Source organism: Nicotiana attenuata, unplaced genomic scaffold, assembly GCF_001879085.1.
Source record: "Nicotiana attenuata strain UT unplaced genomic scaffold, NIATTr2, whole genome shotgun sequence".
Classification (NCBI taxonomy): Eukaryota; Viridiplantae; Streptophyta; class Magnoliopsida; order Solanales; family Solanaceae; genus Nicotiana; species Nicotiana attenuata.
In genome coordinates this window covers 258231-265721 of record NW_017671488.1, presented here as the reverse complement: position 1 = coordinate 265721, position 7491 = coordinate 258231, and the positions used below count along the sequence as shown (strand labels likewise).

At 35.4% G+C, this 7491-nt stretch overlaps 1 pseudogene across 1 annotated transcript; it reads left to right on the top strand.

Annotated features, from left to right (window-relative positions):
- The first annotated feature begins 214 nt into the window (after window positions 1-214).
- LOC109208596 lies at window positions 215-5728 on the top strand (annotated as a pseudogene). The gene is made up of 12 exons (XR_002065218.1): window positions 215-516; window positions 992-1181; window positions 1261-1365; window positions 1481-1498; window positions 1581-1675; window positions 1769-1921; window positions 2570-2704; window positions 2989-3156; window positions 3488-3582; window positions 3712-4085; window positions 4958-5234; window positions 5395-5728. The product of XR_002065218.1 is annotated as a transmembrane 9 superfamily member 1-like (transcript).
- Window positions 5729-7491: the final 1763 nt, after the last annotated feature.

The window sequence follows — 7491 nt, the reverse complement described above, 5'->3', positions numbered from 1 at the left end:
CCTTGTGGGTTTCTCCTTAATTGCAGGACGTGAAACCTTGAAGCTAACAGACTGCTTGTGCCTTCCTTTGCTCCTTGTACCACTTAACTTTAATATAATATAATTAGTCATCTTTTGAACCCAAAAAAGAAAGATTATTGGAAAAAAGCCGTCACAAATTTGTTTCTTTTTTCAGATTAGCGGCTTCCTATGAAGTCGTTGAGCACTCAAAAGTCAAAGTCGTCGTCAGAAAAATTCAGATCCATTGACTAAAGAATAGAGTATACTTGGAGTCAGGGACAATGAAATAGAGTTCTCACTTTCTCAAAGCAAACAGACACTTCCTTCAGTGTCTGAACTTAGATACTAAAGAAAACACAACACAACATTCTTTCCTACTTAACTAACTAACGAGGTTTCTCACTCTTGTCAAATTAAGACACTGTTCATCAGCTCTGTGCAATGCTCTCCACTGTCCGACCCCTCCTCATTTTCATCATCTGCTCTTGTTTCCTCATATGCCTGACTCTTGCCAAGGTACAATCTTGAAACTCTTTGAAATAAGATTGAACAATTGGAATTGCATCTATTAGCTTTTCAAATTTTATGGATTTTCCTATGTGGGTTCACTTAAAAAAGATAAATTTTGAAAAGCTAATGCAATAAAGATAATTTATTGATCATTTGACTAAAATAGGTCCAAATGAAGTAGAATGGATATAGAGGATTTATATAGTCAATCAGTAACTAACTAGTCTTATATTGTGGCATAGTTGATGCATGCTAATTTGCATAATATATTGTGTTAATAAATGAAACTAATCAAGGAGTCAACCAAAATTTTGAACCATACATCTTGTTTCACCACTGCTCACCATGATGAATCTTGGTGTAACTTTTAGAACCTAATGACTCAGTCTTAATTTAGTCTAAGCACCAGGATTAATTGTGCATTTAACAATTATAAGAATCTGGCTTATGAATTATCTAATGGATGTGCTGTTTGCTGCAGCATCAAAAAGATGTTCCTGTCACTCTATGGGTAAACAAGGCTGCACCATATAATAATCCACAAGAGACCTACAGTTATTATAGCCTTCCATTTTGTCGTCCTACTGATGGTGATCACAAGCGGGGTAGCCTCGGCGAGGTTCTTGGAGGAAATGATCTTATTGATAGCCGAATTGACATAAAGTTTAAAAGTCTGTTCTTCAAATTTTACGATGGAGCTTTATACTTTGAAACACTTCCTTTTACAATTAGCCATTTTTTGTTCAACAGGAAATGTGGAGAAAAGCTCAATTTGTGAACTTAAGTTGGATGCATCAAAAGTGGCACAGTTTAAATATGCAATTGACAATTTGTATTGGTTTGAATTTTTTATGGGTACTGACATTTCTCCATGATACTGTGACTTCTTTTCAACAGTTATATGCATGCCTGAAGTGTACTAATTCTAAACTTCTCTCTCTTTGTAACGTATGTTACTTCCTGGCTTCAGATGATTTGCCAATATGGGGTATGTTCTTAGCTAGTTTATCTCTAATGTTTCTGATTACCATGGACAGTTATAACATAAATAAACACTCACTTGGTATCAGGTTTCGTGGGCGAGGTGCATCCTGACAGAAATCAAGATATCAAGCATGTAATCTATACACACAAGAATCTTCTTATTAAGTACAATGGAGACCAGGTAGGCAATTTGTTTTTATTTCTTAATGCCTTGTGGCATGTCAATGATCTGCAATTTTGTGTTGATAATCTAACTCTAATCTAAGTCCTATAGATCATTTTTGTCCAACTGTATCAAGAGAGCCCAAAGCCATTGGAGGAAGGAAGGGTCTTGGACATGACATATTCTGTTAAATGGGTCCCGACAAACGTTACTTATGCACGACGTTTTGATGTTTACCTTAATTTCACCTTTTTTGAGAACCAGGTACATGCCAATCTACTAGCATATATCTTTTTTAGGTACTTTAGTGAAGCTTTATTGATCAGAAATCTATAAATATGATTATGCTTTAACAACATTGAATATTTTAATGGCATTATTTATCGATAATATGCTAGCTTGTGGTACCATAAGTATCAGTACCATGCACTTGCTGACTTGGATAATGGTTTTTTCATGGAAGAATTAGATTAAAGCAACAAAATAACTGCGGCAGCAGTTACTGCAGTTTTATGCTCTATCAACTTATGGAACCAATGGAGGTCTGGACCACAAGAAGTAGCTATGTTGTGAACTGAAAATGTATCTAGAGGAGAAATCCATATTCCCTTCTATTAGTTTTTTTTAAACATGTTTGGAGAGACTGAGGCGTAGTAGTAGTAGTAGCAGTAGTTGTTAAAAGAGATACCTTCGGCAACAAAAGTATTTCTGCATATAAATGTCACACACCTACTTCCTTTTGGCTTTCAATGTGGCAAATGAGTTTTTTTTCAAAACTTAGTAATCTTTCAGGTTCTCATTGAAGCAAAACACTAAGGAGAAAGCAGATAAAAAGCTTAGGCAGTTAGTCCCCATTAACTCCACATAGCTCTTCGTGTTCTCAGCTCCTAAAACGTCTTGTTTCTTTTGCAGATTCATTGGTTCTCTGTTTTCAATTCCATGATGATGGTTATTTTCCTCACTGGGTTGGTGTCTATGATTTTGATGCGCACTCTTCGCAATGATTACGCAAAATATGCTCGTGAAAATGATGACATGGAGACTTTGGTAAAGCTTTTTTTTCTTCTCATTAATCACGTATTTGCATGAACCTATATGTCCAATGCAGTGGCGTAGCCACATACAGTGAAGGGTGTTCTGTTGAACACTCTTCATCGGAAAATTATACTAGAAAATTATATTATATGTATAGGTTAAAAATTACTTCTTATAAATATATATTAAACCTTGAACACCCTTTGTAAATTTCTAGCTTCGCCACCAGTCCAATGGCATATCCTTACTAGAAAATTACTAATTTCTGGTGTTTGGTTGGTTGACTTCTTATATAGGAAAAGGATGTACATGAAGAGTCTGGTTGGAAACTCGTCCATGGTGATGTCTTCCGACCTCCAGAAAATTTGGCTCTGCTTTCAGCAGTTGTCGGGACTGGTGCTCAGCTTGCAACACTGTGTTCTCCTTGTCATTATATCTGCCATGATTGGAAATTTGTACATAGGGTATGCTTGCAATCTGTGGTACTCATTCATACAAACCAGATCTGAAAATTGTGGTTCTAGAGAGTAGAGACTGCATTTCTTCCGTTTTTTTAACCGTTAGGTTTTCTGACACTCAGTAACCAAATGATCTTCATCCCCTTATATGAATCAGTCCAACTATGTGTTCTTAGTAATCAATTATGTTGATCATCTTCTACTTGAATACCAACTACTACTCCATAGGGATTTCCAAGTGAGTTAAATTAAAATAGCCCGGTGTGTCCTATATATTGACTATATGATCAGCACTACTGCATTTATAATGCTTCTTATTTATTTCTTATGCTCTTAGGAGAGGAGCAATTATTACAACATTTATTGTATGTTATGCTCTTACATCATTCATCTCAGGATATGTGAGTGGTGGCCTGTACTCTCGTAATGCCGGTATGTGCTCTTCTGCCTTATGTCTATAAGTTGTTTCCTTGTGTAGGAGAGATTAACATAATCAAATTTATGTGTTTAACATATGGATCATTTATCAATTGAAGGGTTTTCTTCTTTGAATCTTTTCAGGTGAAAATTGGATAAAGTCAATGGTCCTTACAGCATCACTTTTCCCCTTTTTGTGCTTTGGGGTTGGGTTCATCGTAAACACAATTGCCATATTTTACGGATCCTTAGTTGCTGTTCCCTTTGGCACAATCGTAGTTGTCTTTGTTATTTGGGATTTTATTTCGTTGCCCCTGACTCTTCTTGGTACTGTTGTTGGAAGAAACTGGAGTGGTGCGCCAAACAATCCATGCCGTGTTAAGACTATCCCTCGTCCTATCCCTGAGAAGCAATGGTACCTTAAACCATCTGTAATTTCTATGGTGGGAGGTCTTCTTCCCTTTGGAAGCATTTTTATTGAGATGTATTTCATCTTCTCTTCCTTCTGGACCTACGCGGTAATTATTCTTTTTGGTATATCTAGAAAAACATGTCATGATATACTTCTCGCGTGCTGCTTGTTCCTGGCATCTTTTTAGCAATATTTACACTCGTTTGTTTTACTGCTAGATCCCTCAACTTTCGGAACTTCCAAGTAACAGGATGTTATAAAATATTCATTTATTGAGAACCTTTTTTTTGGCATGAATAATACATGCTTATAATCCTGGCCAAGGTGTTACCATTTGGGATAGGCATATAATATCGAAGAGCTTATTGTTTTAAAGCCTGTCATAGTTGATACATCTTCATTCATATTTGTAATTGATGGAATCTTTTGAAGGATGTCATCTTCTGTAAGTAGTTTGCAGAATCATCTCACTTTATCTCATTTTGTTCGTAGAAGTAACAGTATACGTGTAAGTACTTGTCTTTAATTTGCTCGCTCTCTATGCAGTTCTGTTCTATATACATATTTCTGACACACCGATATGTGAATAACACTTTTCAAAAATGCAAGACATAACTGCGTGCAGGGACACAGACTAACCTAGATGTGAAAAGACACAAGAAAAATATAGTAAGAAGCATGACACAAATGCAAAGAGATCTTAGAGATGCATTAACGAGTAGTCGTTTAGTTTGATTCTTTAGTAATAAGTGCTTTATCTTCCATCTTTACTAATTTCTTCTTTCTTAGTAATTTGAGTCCATATGTGAAAATTTCGGGACGTGGTCACTTGTGCATAGATGTGGTTAATCTTTTCTCGACATTGCTGGAGATTCTGAAGCATTCATCTACTTATATTTCTGTGGTGTAGCTATATTTTAGTTGAAATGTCTTTTCGATTTGTAATTCCACTTACAACCTTGATGATATTCTCAACAGGTGTACTACCATGTGTATGGATTTATGCTCCTCGTTTTCATTATTCTGATCATCGTCACTGTTTGCGTGACAATTGTGGCAACATATTTCTTGCTGAACGCGGAGAACTATCATTGGCAGTGGACTTCATTCTTCTCTGCTGCTTCAACTGCTTTTTATGTGTACCTCTACTCCATATATTACTATTATGCAAAGACTAGGATGTTTGGTCTTTTCCAGACCAGCGTTTACTTTGGCTACACTCTGATGTTCTGCCTTGGTCTCGGCACACTATGTGGTAAGCTCTCTTAGTTCCATTTAGTTGGTCTGTTGTGCGTTGTGTAGATATGTATATTGCGGTCATACATGCATACGTAGATCTCCAGTTATTTCTCTTCTCTTTTTCCTTTCCCTGAACTCTTTTTCCCTGTCATTAACTCGATTTTTGAAAACTCCAGGTGCTGTAGGGTATCTCGGCTCTAATTTGTTCGTCAGGAGGATTTTCAGCAATATCAAATGTGATTGAATGCCTAATACTGCACAAGAGAGGTTACTCTTTATAGAGTTTTCTGCGTTGAGTTCTACCTATCTCTTGAGAGAGTAGTTGTATGGTCAGTGATTTCCAGCTGATTTCATGGCAATATTGATCATAATTAGATGAAGTTATACATTATATTGACCAGAACTAGCATTTTGTATCTTTTGAGACATTGAGAATCAAATTTCATAAAGCAAACTATTACATGGATAAATTTAAATTGATAACCGTGGTCTTCGGACAACTTGTGTGGACCTCGACTAAGTTTACAGGATACACATGAAAAGAATCACCTAGTGTTTTTTTGTCTCTATTGGGAATTGAACTTGGGTCCTCATGGTAACCTGAGACTACATAGTTCTAACCCTTGAATGAAGATTTTTGGGAAGAGAACCATATCTTCATCTATCTATACAATACTTCAAACAAGTGAGAGTGTGTAAAGAGAAAAGAAAAGAAAACAGACATTTTAATCAACATGTGATATTTTATTGACAAATGTATATTTTTAGCCGCTCCAAAAAATAATATATATTTTTGTGTATACATAAAATATACATATTTTATACGCATTTGGCTAGCGAATGCAATTAGTTTTGGCCGACTGATCAATTTTGTATTTTGCTGTATTTTATTTCTATTTTATTAGTAATCTTCCTGATAACAATAATCAAAATTGAATACTTTTAACTTTGAATCTGGTGAACTACGGGTAGGCGCCATCACAAACAGTGCAGGGATATATTGACGAAGTCTCTCAGTCATTGAATTGTTTTGAGACACAAGTAGTAGCCAAATAAACTAACAAAGCAGCAGCTCAGTCCAAGCACTTATGTTAGACATCTACTAGACGATAATTTTTACATTGAAAAAAAAATATAATTTTCCTTATCTAAGGGCAAAAGCTAAAATGTTGATTCTGTATTCAAAATTATGTTCGATCTCATCCATTTCTTAGCACCCCTAATTCCGATTATTCTGGGAGTCTCCGTGGAATGAGTCTTGGTATCGAGGAACAAAACAAGATCAAACCGTTTCATTTTTAGTAAAAAAAAAAAAAGTAAATAATATTCCATTAGTAATGAAGAAAATGAATGGAGGGGTATCCATATATGTTTTTCAGATCCATTAGAAAGATGCAAAATAGCTAGAACTGAAGGTGGAGGAGTTTATTTTTTCTAAGGAAAGGACTCTTTTAGTTTTATCCCCTTCTATCTATACATAATTGTTTACAATATAGTTGTTGATCACTTCTTGGAGAGTAGTCTTGAACGATCATATTGTTATCGCTTATCTATAGATCAGTCACTCTCATTTAATTTAGTCGATCTTGAGTCCAACTACAACAAGTGTCTTAAACTGAAGACTCTCCTAGTTGATAGGATCCACATGAAAAATAGAAGAAGAAAGTACAATGAAAAATTTGTCAATAATAAAATACAGAAGTATAGTAAAACGGAGCACTCTGAGAAAATTTGATGAAATGTTGAACGTGAATAAGATGAAAATTGAAATGAATGTTTTTTTCTAACTCTAGCGTCGAATGACCTCCCCCCAGTATTTGGTAAAATAATTGAGCTGCTTGCTTCGGCCAAAATTGCATTCTAAGGTTAAGCTGAGTTTGGTTTAGTTCGATTTAGATATGGGCAAGTTGTGTTTGAGCTAACTGGAGATGGATAGATACGCACAACCCTCTTTGTAATAATGATTGAAACTTTTTCACTCTCACTGGCCTATTTCTCCCCTTCCAATGGTTTCCTATATCGATAAAGGTTCAAATAGGCATGCGAATTTGAACGGATTTACCCGTCATTAATACTTTGGTCAAATATGCCTATGTCGTTAATATTTGCTTAAATATGATTTTTAAAAATAGCCAGATTTACAACTGGTCGTTCAAAAATAGCCCAATTTCAAAAGTAATCGAAATTTAGCCACTTTTTATGTAAAGATAAATCTGAGCGAAAACACTGTTCAAAACCCGGAAAATACTCCAGTATATTATGCTGGAGTTCCA